This window comes from Rhincodon typus, chromosome 19, assembly GCF_021869965.1.
Source record: "Rhincodon typus isolate 14 chromosome 19, sRhiTyp1.1, whole genome shotgun sequence".
Lineage (NCBI taxonomy): Eukaryota > Metazoa > Chordata > Chondrichthyes > Orectolobiformes > Rhincodontidae > Rhincodon > Rhincodon typus.
Genome location: NC_063350.1, coordinates 55,947,702 through 55,964,682, shown reverse-complemented (window position 1 = coordinate 55,964,682; position 16,981 = coordinate 55,947,702). Strand labels below are relative to the sequence as shown.

Sequence of the window (16,981 nt, the reverse complement as noted above, 5' to 3'; positions counted from 1 at the left end):
GGGGTGGGGCGGTTGGGGGGGGGGAGAGGGTCTGAGTTAGGCTCTGGCTGAGGGTGGGGGTGGTAATTCGAGAGAGATTCCACGTCCTTAAGTCTGAGCTCGTTTAGGTGCTCCAGTGCCGGAGGTTGGTGAGGTTCACGGGGTCCTGTCCTCTCCTCTCCTCTCGGTATCCGCCTGGTCGTGGGTGGTATCCGGGGAGCCGAGTAGCAGCAGTTTATCCGGTGGATGGACACAGGTAATGTGTAGCAAGTCTCTGTGAGAATACCAGGAAGGTATTAATGCGGCCAAGGCAAGCTCGCTTCCACCAATCCGTCAATGTGCTAAGGTTGTGAGATCCACTGCCAAGACTCACCACGATTTTTAAAAAAAAGTCAGCGTGCAACTTAACTGTTTAGGGAGAGGTGGTAGCAGCCCAGTGCTAGTCTCTGTGGGTGTGTTTGGCCAAGTTAATGTGAACACCAAGTGTTTACAAGTCCCGCCAGTGCACTACCGGCTGTTAAAGGGGTAACCGTATGGAACCTGGTCTGCGTATTTAATACTCCAACTGGGTAAAACAGACACAGGGTGAAGGAAGGTAGATGTGAAGGTAAATTTGAATTATTTGCTTCTCTTAAGTAAACTGACATGCAGTGGTTAACCCCTCCCACACTCTGAAGTGCGGTACCTCTATGTGTCCTGACTAACCTAGCTAAGTGAAGTTTTGCGTTTATGTGGCGCCTTTGCTCGTCCCAGGTGCCAGGGAAGTACATTTGGGATGTACTTTAATTTAAAAAATATACTTTATTTATAAAAATATCTTTATATACATACATAGTCACTAAAGCAGTTCAGTTCTGTATAGTAGCATGTATTTTGACTCTGTCCAAGAAACTAACCCAAGGCATTTCTTACTTGTGCAGGATTGTGTTTACTTTTATTTGAGGTACCAGGAGAGTCTGATAACAGAACGGACCCCCATTTACCTCCAGCAGAAAGACCGCAGACGGTGGTCTTTCCCCATTCCCCTTGGCGGCAGCTGCCCTACGCTTTAGTGCATCCCTCAGCACGTAGTCCTGGACCTTGGGATGTGCCAGTCTGCAACACTTGGTTGAGGTCAAGTCCTTAGTCAGGAAGACCAACAAGTTTTGGGCAGACCAAAGAGCATCTTTCACTGAGTTGATAGTCCTCCAGAAGCAGGCGATGTTTGTGTCAGTGCGTGTCATGGGGAACAGACCATAGAGCACAGAGTTCCATGTCACAGAAAAACCACTACATCTTTCTCCAGACTTCCTTGGCAAAGGCACAGCCACTGTTCTAATACGGGAAGTTCAGTCACCAGCTCTGCCCTCAGCAATGTCCAACAGCTATAGGCCCAATGTTCAGATAAGCTGCTTATAGTGATGCTGACTGAGAGGTCCAGTTCCTCACTCAGTACTGCTATGATACACTCAACATCACAGAAACACACAACTGTTATGGTGCAGAAAGAGGCCATTCAGCCCATCGTGCCTGCACTGGTTCTATTCCCTAACACCAATCTCCTGCCTTTTTCCCGTACCCCTGTGCACCATTTATATCCAAATAATTCAATGCCCTTCTGAATGCCTCACTTGAACCTGCCTCCACCATATTTATAGGCAATGCATTCCAGTTCCTACTCAGTTCCTCACTGAGTTTTTCTTCACACCACGTTTGCTTCATTTGCACCCACAAGAGAGACCAAAAAGTGCCCCCATTCATCATCGCTTATGAAAGCCAGTACCTCTGACAGTGCTGCAATCCATCCATGTCCCAAGATTTTTGACCAGCAAAAGAAACTCTTGCATTTGTACAGCACATGTTTACTACCATCTTTGCTACGTCATGTCAGAGATATGAGTCATAGCAGCCACCTGTAAAAGCAATGCGATTCTCTCTGCTGTGTGCAGAGAGAAATGGAGTTCACAGCCCAGATATTCCAATGACCGAAGTGTTGATGGAGGAGTGTGTCAGGACCCTGCAGTACCCAAGATGTAGCAGACTCCATGGGAAGTGGAACTTCCAACAAGCCATTCCCCTGCACCTGGAAGCCTCTGGAAAAAGCCCCTTGAAGTCAGAAACCTCAGAGGGTTCCACCTCCATTAAGTTGAGCCACCCAGAAAATGTGAGAAGATTAAAAACCTACTGTTAGCCCAGTCTGAAAAAAAGTCATATCAGACCCAATGTTAAATTTCTCTCCTCACAGATGCTGCTTGACATGCAGAACTTCTCCAGCATTTACTCTTTTTAGTTTATGGGGGCAGCACGGTGGCTCAGTGGTTAGCATTTTTGTCTCACAGCACCAGGGACCCAGGTTTAATTCCATCCTCTGACGACTGTCTGTGTGGAGTTTTCACATTCTCGCCGTGTCTGCGTAAGTTTCCTCCGAGTGCTCTGGTTTCCTTCCACAGTCCTGGCCATGCTAAATTGTCCATAGTGTCCAGGGATGTACAGGCTAGGGGGATTAGCCATGGAGAATGCAGGGTTACGGGGATAGTGTGGGTGTGGATGGGTTACTGTTCAGAGAGTCAGTGTGGACTTGATGGGCTGAATGGCCTGCTTCCACACTGTAGGGATTCTATAATTTCAGTTTCCCAGCATCTCTGTGGTATTTTGCTTTTATCATCAAAACAGGAGGCCTCTGTCCAGGAATCTCCCAGGCAGTAGCCGTCTTAAGGCAAATTGGATAATTTCTAATCCAATTCCAGTTTGGAAATAGGGTTTCCAATCCTAACCAGAATGTCTGGGCCAATGTTTCAGACCAATGACCTTTCAGCAGAACCTTTTGCATTTGTATAATCTCTGCTGCTCCTCTTTAAAATGGGTGCCATGGGATCATAAAACCCATCCTGGGTCTTCAACTTAACAACTACAGCTGGCAGCACTCCGTCTGTACAACACTTGATTATCACTGTTGATGTTTGTGCTCCTGTCCCTGGCGTTGGACTTGAACCCAGAACCTATTACCTCAGATGTGAAAGGGCTGCCCACTGAACCATGGTAACATACCGTTCCCTCTCCATCTATTATGATTACACCAGATAAGTCCTCAGAATAGTCTGTGAAATAAGTATCCTAGGGTGGCATAGGGGTTAGCACCACTGCCCCACAGCGCCAGGGACCTGGGTTTGATTCCAGCCTCTGGTGACTGTCTGTGTGGAGTTTGCACATTCTCCCTGTCCCTGTGTGGGTTTCCTCCGGGGGCTACAGATTCCCCCCACAGCCCAAAGAAGTGCAGGTTATTGTGAATTGGCCATGCTAAGTTGCTCAAATTGCACAGGCTGGGTGGGATGCTGTTCAGAAGGTTGGTATGGGCTGAATGGCCTGCTTCTGCACAATATGGATTCTATGATATAACTCAATTATGGCCATTTGTCTCTCCTTGTTAAGAATCCTGTCTCTTGAGTTCTTGCTGCTGTTTTTAAAAATGGCGTCTCTTGGAGTCTTATGCAGTTCAGAACCAAAGATAGCTGCTAAGATAAGTTTTGGTGAATCATTGTTCCACTAGGAAAGCCAATTATTCTGGAATTCTCTGTGTATGGGGGATGATTCTCCAGTCTCCTGTTTTCCTCAGAAGCTTTGATTTCTCGGACTTTTAGAAGCACCTGTGAGGTTATCCGAGGGTTAATCAAATCTTCCATTGTGGCTGATACTGACATAACATATCAGTCTATGTGCTTTTGTAGCTGAAATGGATCGACGGGGAGAGCCATGTGACTCCTAGGAGACATCCTGCGGGATCATGTGTCCATTTTGAGTGAGGTAAGCCTTCTTTACAAATGCATCATGCATTACAATTACACAGACTAAACAAACTTGACAAAGTTACAGATAGAAATAAGCAGAGACTCCTGAAGAGTTTCAGGGTCAGAGTCTCCAAGTATCAGTGTATGTCATTTCTCCTTTCCAACCTTCAGAAATTCACTTTATTTTAAAATACAAGAATAAACATAATTCCATCCGAAAATCAGTCCATATTATTTATCTTGTGTAGCTATCCTTCATGCAGCTTGCTGGAGAAATAAGCCTGCCCAAATTTTGTTTCCATCATGAGTTCTTTTTGCTGTAAAATATTGTTTTTTGCTGCGAGCCCTGGCTCATTAACTGACACGCTGCATTGTCAATATTGACTCCATAATTCAGCATCTTTGATATTGTGAAAACACCCAACACATTTCCGAGTTTGGCTTCAGACCTGACCAGCAGCAGCAAGTTATATTTTAGTGAAACTTTTGAAGGATGATGAGTAACTGTTTTAGCGATGCTGTTTTGTCAAATGAAAGTTTTATGTCTTATGATAATGGATGAGGTATACTGATATTGTCCAGTAGTGAATGTGGCCTGCAGTCCTATATCATAGCAAATGAGGACTCAGTGGTACTTCAAGTTATAATATTACATGGTGTTTACAATATAGAAATAGAGCTGTCAAGCTAACAGGTCAATATTGATATTTATGTTCCACACAAGCCAACTGTTATTCTTTCTTCATCTAACTCCATCACTATCCTTTTTTCCTACGTGTTTGCTGATCTATCTTCTTGTGTTTTGTCTCAATTACTCCAAGTGATAGTAAGTTCTGCATTGCGACCACTCTCTGGCAACATTCCCTATTAGATGTTTTAATGAGCCATTTTATATTTCTAGGCCATAATTCTAGTCGTTGTGGTGCATTTTGCTGGAGAAAGAAGCCTGTGTATATTTTGTTTCTGTCAAGTGTTCTTGTTGCTGTAAAATAGTGGTTTTTGCTGGGTGTTAAAAGAAAGGGAGGCGATTGCCTGGTGGTATCATCAATAGACCATTAATCCAGACACCTAGGTAATATTCTGGGGAATCTGGGGATTCGAATCCCACCACGACAGATGGTGGAATTTGAATTCAATAAAGATCTGGAGTTAAGAGTCTAATGATGACCAAGAATTGATTGTTGGGTAAACCCCTTCTGGTTCACTAATGTCCTTTAGGGAAGGAAACTGCCATCCTTACCTGGTCTAGGCTACATGTGACTCCTGCAATGTGGTTGACTCTTAACTGCCCCCTGGACAATAAATACTGGCCCAGCCAGCGATTACCTCATCCTGTGAAGGAATATATTAAAAAGTTGAAAGTGGAAATCTATGTCCACCCACACGAAGAGCCCATATCAGCTCATTCCTCAATCTTCTCTTTTTCCAGAGAAAATGCTAAAATTTATTTTAATCTTTCTTGATAAACAGAACCTTTGAGTTCTGTAACTGTTCTAATTTTATTTGTGCTCCTTGTTCAGTACCTTGTAGAACATAAAGTCCAGAAATGCACACTTACACCAAGTGTGGTCCAATCAAGTTTCTTCACTATTTAACAAAACTTTGGTTTTTAATTCTACCTTTTGAGAAAAGAGCCTCAACGTTATATTTAATATCTGTAATGGCCTTATTTACACGCAGCACTATGTTTAGATATCTTTCTATCACTGACCACCCTGTCCCTCTATTCCAACCAGGTACATCATTTTGAAGGGGTATGTGTCCTCTTTATTCTTCTTACAGGTATATTTACCACTTTTTCTCCCACTTCTGTTCCTGCTTATTTGTGTCAGCATCACAGACTGGATTCTGTATTCTGCCAACATGATATGGTTACTAAAAACCAAAAGAACTGCGGATTGCTGTAAGTCAGGAACAAAAACAAAGTTGCTGGAAAAGCTCAGCAGATCTGGCAGCATCTGTGAAGGAGAAAACAGAGTTAACGTTTTGGATCTGGTGACCCTTCCTCAGTTAGTTGAGCAGGCACAAACCTGACAATGAAGCCTTTAAACAGAAATAATCTGGAGGTGGGCCTTAAGCACGGCCAGTTATTAGTATTTCCTTTCCACTGGGGAAATTGGCCTTGAGAAGAAGATTGTTGACTCACTATCTTAGAAGCAATTTCTCTTTGCAGTTTGCCTGGATGGCTGCCTCACATTTTGTTTTTTGCTGGAAGGCATCAGGTTTTTCTTTCTGTTAGTTGTCACCGGTCTATTCTCTATTTTACAGAACATCACCAATCTAATTTTCTCTCTCCTTTGCTGTAATCATTCCCATTTCAAATTTAGTCAAGATTGTGGTGTAGGTCCCACATCGGTTCATGTAGCTTTCTTTGGTTCATTGAGGGTTTATTTACATCTCTCACTCCCACAGACAACTCACCTTCTCCTGGATGGGATGAACCTATGTTTGGTAAGCTATAACTCTGATATTTTTGTTGCAATACTGAATCCGTATTGAAGCTTATTTTCCAATAACACACACTTCCAAAAATCAGTTCATGTTTTGCAGTATATTCTTACAATACACTTCTACTTTAACCAGCAGTCCCAAAGTTTGGTATTTTTCAGATTCCCATGTCTAAACCATTTAAATCAGAGAACAACTGCAGTCTCAGCACCAATCCTTGTGGAACACAACTTCCCATCGTTATCCATTCCCAATAGAAACCTTTAACCTGTACTCTTTGTTTCTGTCCTAGAAAATTTAAAAAAGGAGCAGGAGTAGGCCATTTGGCCCTTTGAGCCTGTGCTACTATTCAATATGATCATGGTTGATCGTCCAACTCAATAGCTTATTCCTGCTTTCTCCCCATATCTTTTGATCCCTTTAGCCCCAACTCTTCCTTGAAATCATACAATGTTTTGGCCCGACTGTTTTCTGTGGTAGCAAATTGCACAGACTCACCACTCTTTGGGTGAAGAAATTTTTCCTCATCCCACTCCTAAAATGTTTTCCCTATATCCTTAGACTGTGACCCTTGGTTTTAGACTCCCCTCACCATTGGGAACTTCCTTCCCAATCTAGTCCTGTTAGAACAATGAAGGTTTCTATGAGATCGCCGTCATTCTGCTGAACTCCAAAGGATATAATCCTAACCAATTCAATCTCTTCTCATTCCAGGAATTGGTCTGTTAAGTTTTTGCTGCAGCCCCTCTATAACCAGAATATCCTTCCTCAGATAAAGAGATTAAAACTACACACAATATTCCAAGTGGTCTCATCAATGCGCTGTACAACTGCAGCTAAACATTCCTGGTCATGTACTCACATAATCTCACTATGAAAGCCATCATACCATTTGCCTTCTTCACCGCCTGCAGCACCTATGAGTTTACCTTCAGTGAATGGTGTACAAGGACACCCAGGTCTTGTTGCACATTCCCTTCTCTCAATTTATCTCCATTCAGGTAATAATTTGCCTTCCTGTTTTTACTAACAAAGTGGACAAACTCAAATTTATCCACATTATCCTGCATCCGCCATGCATTTGCTAACTCACTCAACTTGTCCAAATCACATGGAAGCAATTTGCCTTCCCATTCAGCCTTACGTTGTCTGCAATATTGGAGATATTACATTTAGTTTCCTAATCTGAGACATTAATATAAAATTGTGAATAGCAATTTTGACCTATCGATAGTCCCTGCAATACCTGACCATCACTGTCTGCCATTCAGGAAAAAAAATTATTGTGACCCTGTTTCTTGTCAGCTAACCAGTTCTCTATCCGTATCAGTTCATGACCCCCAATCCTATGCATAAAGACAGTGCACCCCCAACTTCTCAAGGGCCAATTAAGGATGGGCAATAAATGCTGGCTCAACCAGCAATACCCACATTCTGTAAACAAATTAAATAGAAAATCCTCCTGGACTGCACTGATCACCATTTTAAACACCTTACTATTTAGTTATTTATCATGAAATTGTTTTTGTTCGCTTGTTTCTGTTTCAGTTGCATCCCTTAAAATCTACTTCTTTCCGATTTGCTCTTCTGTTTATAAAATTCTTTCCCAATGTTGTTTAGCTGTGGATATAGCTTAGATATCCTCATATGATTACTTCACTTATCTGTTCCCCCCCTTAATAGACACTGCAGTGTTCCCTCTCTTATTGGGCTTTTTATGAAATGGGTGAGAAAAGAGTCTAGGAGACTTTGTTAAAATTCTCTTCCTTGTACTAATATGTTGCTTTATCAGTTTTGTTGGTTTATTCAATCACTAAGGAATCCAATGGATGTGTATAACAATAAATACAAATATTACATTCACAGGCATATAAGTGTCTGGGCTAACATTAAGTTATTAGGTAGACAGAGCCAGCAAGTATCCAAGAGCATGTTATGCTTCAAGTGAGTGTAGGGTATGATGGAGTATAAGACTTTTATACCTCAGTTGACATCAATGGTATAGTGATGACATCATGAGTATATCTCTTCAGGGTTTCCTAACTTTGAGGAACGCCGAAATTGAAACTCTGCAACTTAAAGACAACATTGTAAGTCAACCTGGTATTTGGAAAATGAAGCACTCAATCTGGATGAGTGTGCGCTGATGCACTTGGGCAAGACAAACAAGGTAAGGGAATATGTGATAAAAGGTAGGACCCTGGGAAGCACCAAGGATCAGAGGGACATCATGTGTGTATCCACTTGTTCCTTAAGGTATCAGGACTGGGGGACAAGTTGATTAAGAAGGCATAGGTGTACTTGCCTCAGGCAGAGTTTAAGAGCAGGGAGGTTATGCTGGAACTGTATAAAATGTTGGTTAGGCCACAGCTAGAGTGTCGTGTGCGGTTCTGGAATCCACATTATAGGAGGGATGTTATAGCGCTGGAGAGAGTGCAGAGGAGATTTACCAGGATGTTGTCTGGGCTGGAGAGTTTGAGTTATGAAGAGGGATTGGACTGACTTTGGGCTGGTTTTCTTAGAGCAGAGTAGATTGAGAGGAGTCTTGATTTGAGATGTATAAAATTATGAGGGGCATAGAGAGGGTAGACAGGAAGAAACTTTTCCCCACAATGGAGGGATCAACAACCAGGCGATGTACATTTAAGATAAGGGGCAGAAGGTTTAGAGGAGATGTGAGGAAAATCTTTTGTTTTTACCCAGAGGTTAGTAGCATTCTGGAAGTCACTGCCTGTAAGGGTGGTAGAAACAGAAACCCTAATAACATTTAAGAAGCATTTATATGTGCACTTGCGATGCCAAGGCAATCAGGGCTATGGACCAAGTGATGGACAATGGAATGAGAATAATCAGATGGTTGTTTTTGACTGGTGTGGACTTGATGGGCCAAAGGGCATTTTTCTTGTGTTGTAGATCTCTATGACTGTATGACTCTCCTCTTGCTAAAGATTCCCAAAGTATAAAGAAAGAAAGAGACTTGAATTTAAATAGCAATCTTCACTGAACATATCAAAGCAGTTTTCTGTCATCAAAGTACTTTCTGAAGTGCAGCCACTGTTGTAAAATAGGAAACACTGCGGTCAATATGCACTCAGCAAATTCTCACAAACATTACTGTTTCTGTGATGCCAGTTGGAGAGAGTGCAAAGTGATCCACTGGGATGGTTCCAGGAGTGAGAAACATCAGCCATGAGGATAGATTGAAGAAATTGGGATTGTTCTCCTTGGACTGAAGAAGGCTGAGAGGAGATTAGATTGAAGTCTTTAAAATCATGAGCCAGCTGGAGAGAAAAGATAGTGTGAAGCTGTTTCTGTTTGTACAAGATACAAAAATGAGAGGGCAGAGATATAAAGTGATGTGCATATGAAGCAAGGGTGAAGTGAGAAAAAGACTTCTTCACACAGTGAGTAGTTAGGGTATGGGATGTAATGCCTGGAAATACAGTGGAGGTAGATTCAATTGAGGCATTCAACAAAGATTTGGATGGAAATCTTATGCAGGGAGCTTGGGAAATACAAGAGATTGGCACTAGATAATAGAGTTGGTGCAGAAACAATGGGCTGAATGGCTTCCTTCAGCACTGTAATAATTCTATGACTAGGAGATAAATATTAGCCAGGACACCAAAACTAACTCCTTTGCTCTTCCTCCAACTATTGCTGTGGGATGCTTTGTCTGTACCTGAGCAGCCAAAAAGAGCCTGAGCCTTACTGGTGAGATTGCACCTCTGACAGTGCAGCACTTTCTCAGCTCCAGCTTTCATTTCTTTGGCCCTGAATCTTGAGCTTTATTATTCAGAGGTAGGAGTGCTACCTGAGCCAGAGACAATGCTCCAAAACTGTACAACTACTTTGAAAATCAGGACAGGAAATAACAGGAAAAATATTTAACCAATAGGTTTGATGTGATGTACATAGACTGAATTTAATTTGATTTGACTTATTATTGTTACATGTACCTAGGTATAGTGAAAAGCTTTGTTTTGTGTGTAGTACAGGCAGATAAACCATATAAAGTGCAGTAGAGTAATAGAACAGAGCGAGGATTACAATGTCACAGCTGCAGAGAATGTGCACAAAGTGCGAGATCAACATTAAATTTACAATTTGAGGGGTCCATTCAGAAGTCTAACAATGATGGGGAAGAATCTGTACTTGAAGCTATTCGTGTGTGTATACAAACTTTTATAACTTCTGCCCTATGGAAGACGGTGGAAGAGAGTATAACCGGGATGGGAGAGGTCTTTGATTGTGTTAGTAGCTTTCCTGAGGCAGCGGGAAGTATAGATGGACTCAATGGATGGAAGGTTGGTTTGTCTGATGGACTGGGCTGCGTTCACGACTCTCTGTATGGTTTCTTGCGGTCTTGGGGAGAGCAGTTGACATACCAAGCTGTGACACATCCAGGTAAGGGATATGCTCCCTAGGGTGCATTTATAAAAATTGGTAACAGTCCTCATGGACATGCTGAATTTCCTTATCCTCCTGAGGATGTAGAGGCGTTGTTGTACTTTCTTGACCGTCGCATCAACACGGGTAGAACAGGCCCGATCGTTGGGGATCATCACTCCTAGGAGCTTGAAATTCTCGGCCATCTCCACCTCACCTCCATTGTTGCAGACAGGGGCGTGCCCTCCTCTCCTCTTCCTGAAGACAATGACCAGCTCCTTCATTTGGTTGATGTTGGAGAGATTGTTGTCTTTACACCATGCCGCTAAGCACACTATCTATTTCCTGTATTCCCCGTCATGTTGTTTGAGATCCGCCCTACAACAGTAGTGTTGTTAGCAAACTTGTAAATGGAGTTGGAGCGGAATTTGGCCACTCAGTCGTGGGTGTATAAGGAGTACAATAAGGGGCTGAATATATAGCTTTGTGGGGCACCGGTGTTGAGGATTATTGTGGAGGAGGCGTTGTCGCCTATTCTTACTCATTGCGGTCTATGAAAGTCAAGGATCCAGTTACAGAATGGGGAGAGCCGGGATATAGATTCAGAGTTTAGAGAATGAGTTTGTTTGGAATTTTGGTGTTTGTGTGGAATTATGGCATTTGGAGCATGCTTGGATTCTGTGATGACTTCAGTGCAAACTGGTCCCCTGAATTTAGGAGAGTTACTTTCATTCGTTTTTGGTCAGTTGTAGATATCATGCTAACTTGTTTAATGTGTTAGTCATGTCCTGTAGATGCCTTTTTTAGCTCACTGCTGTACTACAATGCATTCAAGTCTTTGCCATAGCAATTAGAACTTGTTTAAAGTAAATATGAGATTAGGTGAAACTCCAGGGACATGGTGTTTGGTTACAGAACTGCTGAGTGCAGCTTCTGTAACCAGATCAGTTATTACTTATCCTGATTTGTCTTTCACAATATAGGACCAGAAAATCAATGCCTGTGGAATTTGTAGGATCTCATTCCACCATTAATAAATACATTTAGCCCAATATTTGTTCCGTTGCATTTTCTCTCAGCTTCTCCCATTACTCTATCCTTGTAGTTAATGTGCCAATATACAAAGCTGACCAAGCAGAAAGGCACAAGAGGATGGTTTGGAAACAGGACATATGCAGAAGTTCTTCATTCCACTCCTGGATTAACTGATCATAATAAAAGTGAGTGGTGGAAAATAGATAAAGTGAGTTTACTTTTCCTGTTGGAGAACTGTTCATTTTTCACAATGTGCTGCCCCATTAGAGATTGAATAACAAAGTCCCACAACTGAAGACATAAGTTTATAAACCATACAGATAGTGATGGAAGTGCTTTGCTCCATTCATCCTGACTGTAGGTACTTTCTACCTGTTTGAGGTTTGCCAAATGCTTATTGATTCTCATGTCAACACATTATTCTCCTGAGTGACGTCCTTTAACACCACCATCATGTTGTGTCAAGCTTATTCATAAACCTTCTTGGTCATTGTGAATAATGATGAGTTGACAATTGCTGTCTGCACTTTAAAGAAAAAGGTTGTTGCACATTTATATGTTCATGGATGAGTTTCCATTGAGACTGAATTTCTACAGTTCAATTTTTTTAATCACTTATTCATGGGATTTGGGCATTACTTACTGGGCCAGTGTTTATTGTACATCTATAATTTCCTTTGAGAAGGTGGGAGTGAGCTGCCCTCTTGAATCTTCTACACTTCATGTGTCATAGATATACACACAGTGCTGATATAGAGCCATAGAGTTACACAGCACGGAAACAGACCCTTCGGTCCAACTTATCCATGCCGACCAAATATCCTAAATTAATCTAATCCCATTTGCCAGCATCTGGCCCATATCCCTCAAGGATGAAATTTGAGAATTTTCCCCCAGCAACAGTGAAGGAACAGTGATAATTTCCTAAATTAAGATGTTGCATGACTTGGGAGGGAACTTACATTTGGGAATTTACCTATTCCATTCAATGTTGGGATTTTACCTTTTGTCTCAGTTGCTGGTAGTTTCCACTGCAGTACATGATCACATTATCTCGATTGACATTTCAGTATAATACTTACTGTGAGTGTTTCAGTGTAACTGAGGTTCTATCCACCTTCATTGCGGATGCAAAGGAATACAGGGCATGATTCAAAGAGCATGCAGCTCTCCTTCTGTTCTGTGTAACATTCCCTCTCTACTAGAATGGGACTGCAGAGTGAAGCACAGGAGCACAGTGAAAATGATCACAACTAAGTATAATGAGGAACAAGTGTTAAATTGGCTGTTTGATGCAATGGCCTTTTTGCTTCTTTTTAAATATGTTTTTCAATCTCCAGCAGCTGATCAATGTTCAAAGGCATTCAGATAGGTGATTGATTGGTGAGATTTTACATTTTATACTTCTAAACGGAAATTACAGGCCAGTTAGTCTGACTTCAGTGGTGGGCAAATTATTGGAAAGGGCTCTGAGAGATAGGATTTATGATCACTTGGATAGGCACAGTTTGATTCGTGATAGTCAGCATGGATTTGTGAGGCGTAGATCATGTCTCACAAACCTTATTGAATTCTTTGAAGAAGTGACCAAACACGTGGATGAAGGTAGAGCAGTGGATGTGGTATACATGGATTTAAGTAAGGCATTTGATAAGGTTCCCCATGGTAGGCTCATGCAAAAAGTAAGGAAGCATGGGATAGGGGGAATTGTGGCAGATTGGATGCAGAATTGGCTGACCCTTAGAAGACAAAGGGTGGTAGTGGATGGAAAATATTCAACATGGCGCTCAGTTACGAGTGGTGTACCACAAGGATCTGTTCTGAGTCCTCTTCTTTTCGTGACTTTTGTAAATGATTTGGATGAAGGAGTGGAAAGGTGGATTAGTAAGTTTGCGGATGATACGAAGGTGAGTCGAGTTGTAGATAGTGCGGAGGGCTGTTCTAGTTACAAAGGGACATTGATAGGATGCAGAGCTGGGCTGAGAAGTGGCTGATGGAATTTAACCCTGAAAAGTGTGAGGTGATTCATTTTGGAAGGACAAATTTGAAAGCAGAATACAAGGTTAACGGAAAGATTCTTGGCAGTGTGGAGGAGCAGAGGGATCTCGGGGTTCATGTCCACAGTTCCCTGAAAGCTGCCACCTAGGTGGATAGAGTTGTTAAGAAGGCGTATGGTGTGTTAGCTTTCATTAATAGAGGGATTGAGTTCAAGAGCCATGAAGTTATGCTCCAGCTATACAAAAGCCTGGTTTGCCACATCTGGAGTATTGTGTCCAGTTCTGGTCGCCTCATTACAGGAAAGATGTGGAAGCGTTGAAAATGGTGCAGAGGAGATTTACCAGGATGTTGCCTGGAATGGAGGGAAGGTCTTACGAGGAAAGGTTGAGAGAGCTCCGGCTTTTCTCTTTAGAACGACAAAAGATGAGAGGTGACTTGATAGAGGTGTACAAAATGATCAGAGGTATAGATAGAGTAGACAGCCAGAGACTTTTTCCTAGGGTGGAGGTAGCTATTATAAGGGGACATGGTTTTAAAGTGAGTGGAGGTAGATATCGGGGAGACATCAGAGGTAGGTTCTTTACTCAGAGAGTGGTAGGGGCGTGGAATGCATTGCCGGAGTGGGTAGTGGAGTCGGCCTCAATAGGGGCATCTAAGCGGCTACTAGATAGGCATATGGATGATGGTATAAGGTAGGGGTGGAGGTTAGATAGACCTTAGGTTTCGAATAAAAGTTCGGCACAACATCGTGGGCCGAAGGGCCTGTACTGTTCTCTGTTCTCTGTTCTAACCTGGGCCATTAGTTGTAACAGGTACTGGGAGATTGCATTAGCTAGGTAAGTTATAAATATAGATAACAAAAATTATATTTCTATTCTTTGAATCAATGTAATTAAATAAAACAATATAGGTGGCAATGCAGATGATGTTTTGCAGCTGTAGTATGTGGGAGTTGACAGACAGCTGCAAGAACCACAGCAACCACTGTGCAGTAAGTATCTGCAACTCAAGGAAATTCAGCTCAGGACTGATGAGCTGGAGTCTGAGATTCAAGCACATGGATACATCAAGGAGGAAGAAAGTTACCTGGATGTCTTGATCCAGGGAGCAGTCACGTCCCTTAGATGAGGTGCTTCTGATTTGGACAGTGATCCAAGGTAGCAATGGAGATGTCTCAGACTCTGCAATTGTGAAAGACGATTGAGGTTCTTGCACCTTGTATAAATGAGAGCAGTGTCTGCAGGGAGGATGAGCAAACTGGCCACAGAACAGGAGGTAGTGCAGAATGCCATTCAAGAGAGGGAAGTAAAAAGGAAGAGACGTAACAAGGTGTAGAGATGGATGAACACAGCAGGCCAAGCAGCATCATAGGAGCAGGAAGGCTGATGTTTCGGGCCTAGACCCTTCATCAGGGTTAATCTTAACAAAGAAAAGTTAGACATAAACCCATGGGAGATTAGAAGAATGAAAAGTGACCTGACTGAAGCATATAAGATCTTCAGGAAAAACTCAGCAGGTCATGGAGAGAAAGTAGGGTTAATGTTTTGGATCCAGTGACCCTTCTTCAGAACTGATGGTAGCTAGGAAATGGTTCATTTATATGTTGGAGAAGGGGTGGGGGAAGGGGAAGGAGTAAATGATAAGTGGAGATGGAGCCCAGAGAGAGAAAAAAACACAGTTGGGCATACCAAAAAGCATGCAAAGATCAGCCTGGAAGAATGAATAGCTGCTAATGGGGATCATTAGTGACTGAAAATGGATTGTTTGTGGTAGCGTCCCATGTAATGACAAGACTCCGTTATGTGGAACATTCCCTTATCCAGTCCTACTCCGGTTCCCACCCACAACTGCATCCGCAGTTCTTTCAATTTTTTGTTTAAGACCTTCAGGAGACTTGACAGGGTAGATACTGGGGAACTTTAGAAGTAGGGGACACCATTTAAGAATAAGAGGCCACGCTTTTAAGATGGAGATGAGGACAATTGTTTTTTTCTCTGTGAGTCTTTAGTCCGTGGATTCTCATTCCCGCGCAGTAGAGGCAGGGTCATTGAATTCATTCAGCGCTGAGCTATATAGATTTTTGACAAGACAAGGGACTTAAGTGCTATGGGGGCAGACAGGAAAGTACAGGAGACCACAGTCAGATCAGCCATGCTGTTATTGAATGGTAGAGCAGGTTTGAAGGAGCAAATGACCAACTCCTGTTGGAAAGTCCTTTGTTCCTATATAAGTACGGTGCTACCAGACAGAGAGAGCACATGCCACGCCAGTTAAATGGATGAAATGTGTATGTATTGGAGTAGTTCAGTCTGATCATTCCTGAGCATAACAGTTGATTTCTGCACATCAGCCACCTTATTTACCAGAAAACATATATGTCATGCTTTTCTCACTATGGTATCTACACAGAAATTCAAATATTGTCCAGCTTTTAAAAAAAATTCTCAATACTCATCTTTAATAGATTCAGAATAACTTAGTTATTACAATTAATTCATGTAGTACCAGCAGGTTTCTTCAAATTAAAAACATGCAGGAAACTTCATACACATGGCAATGAACCTGAAATCCATACTGTTGTTCCACAGCAAGAACAGTGAAACAGGGTACCACTGCTTAAAACTTCTAAAACAGCATTATGATCCTCTACCAATGTTGGACCTACAGAAATAATCTTCTAATTTTAAGAAAAAAAGGGCCCTGGACTGCTCTCAGCTCTAGCGTTGGAGGTAACTGTAGAGTTCTCTGCTATACAGCCCCATGGCATCTCTCTTGCCATAAGTGTTTGATCCCACATTTGTTGGCAAGTAGAAGGCACCCAAGTTGCTGTTGGAACGACTCAAAAAGTCCGCCAGACGTTGTGTCACACAAGTGGCAGTGTTGCACCTCCTCTTCTTCACACGAATACTGCAACAGATAAGAGAATAAACATCAGAACTCAGTTGGAATCACCGTATTTTGCGGTACAAAAGAGCAAGATAAAAGATTTAGCTTCTTCAAAAAAATCCCGTGAGAAAACTGTCATTGTAACTCTGATGCTGTTACATAATAAAGTAGTCACCATAGTCCTAGCAGACCATAGGCCTCACTCTCTTTAGAGAGAGAAGACTAGTGGTGATTTAACTTGAAATTTTAGGAACAAACTGGAGGTCATTCAGTTCCTCTTGTAGTTTGGTTATTCAGTTAACTCATAGGTTGATCTGTACATCTATTTCCTTGTCGTTGTACCATTCCCTGTAAAACCCTTACCAAACCCAAAAAAGACCCCACAAGGGCAGCATGGTGGCTCAGTCGTTATCACTGCTGCCTCACAGCGCCAGAAACCCGGGTTCGATTCCACCCTTGGGTGACTGTCTGTGTGGAGTTTG

At 42.3% G+C, this 16,981-nt stretch overlaps 1 long non-coding RNA gene across 4 annotated transcripts in view; it reads left to right on the top strand.

Annotated features, from left to right (window-relative positions):
- The window catches only part of LOC125485526, a 35,970-nt gene continuing 18,989 nt past the window's right edge, over window positions 1–16,981 (top strand). Inside the window, exons 1-4 of one of the 4 annotated variants that reach the window (XR_007264231.1) lie at window positions 1–235; window positions 3,684–3,759; window positions 6,156–6,194; window positions 8,225–8,361. This is a non-coding gene — a long non-coding RNA (uncharacterized LOC125485526). The other 3 variants (XR_007264230.1, XR_007264233.1, XR_007264232.1) reach the window with 3 other exon arrangements.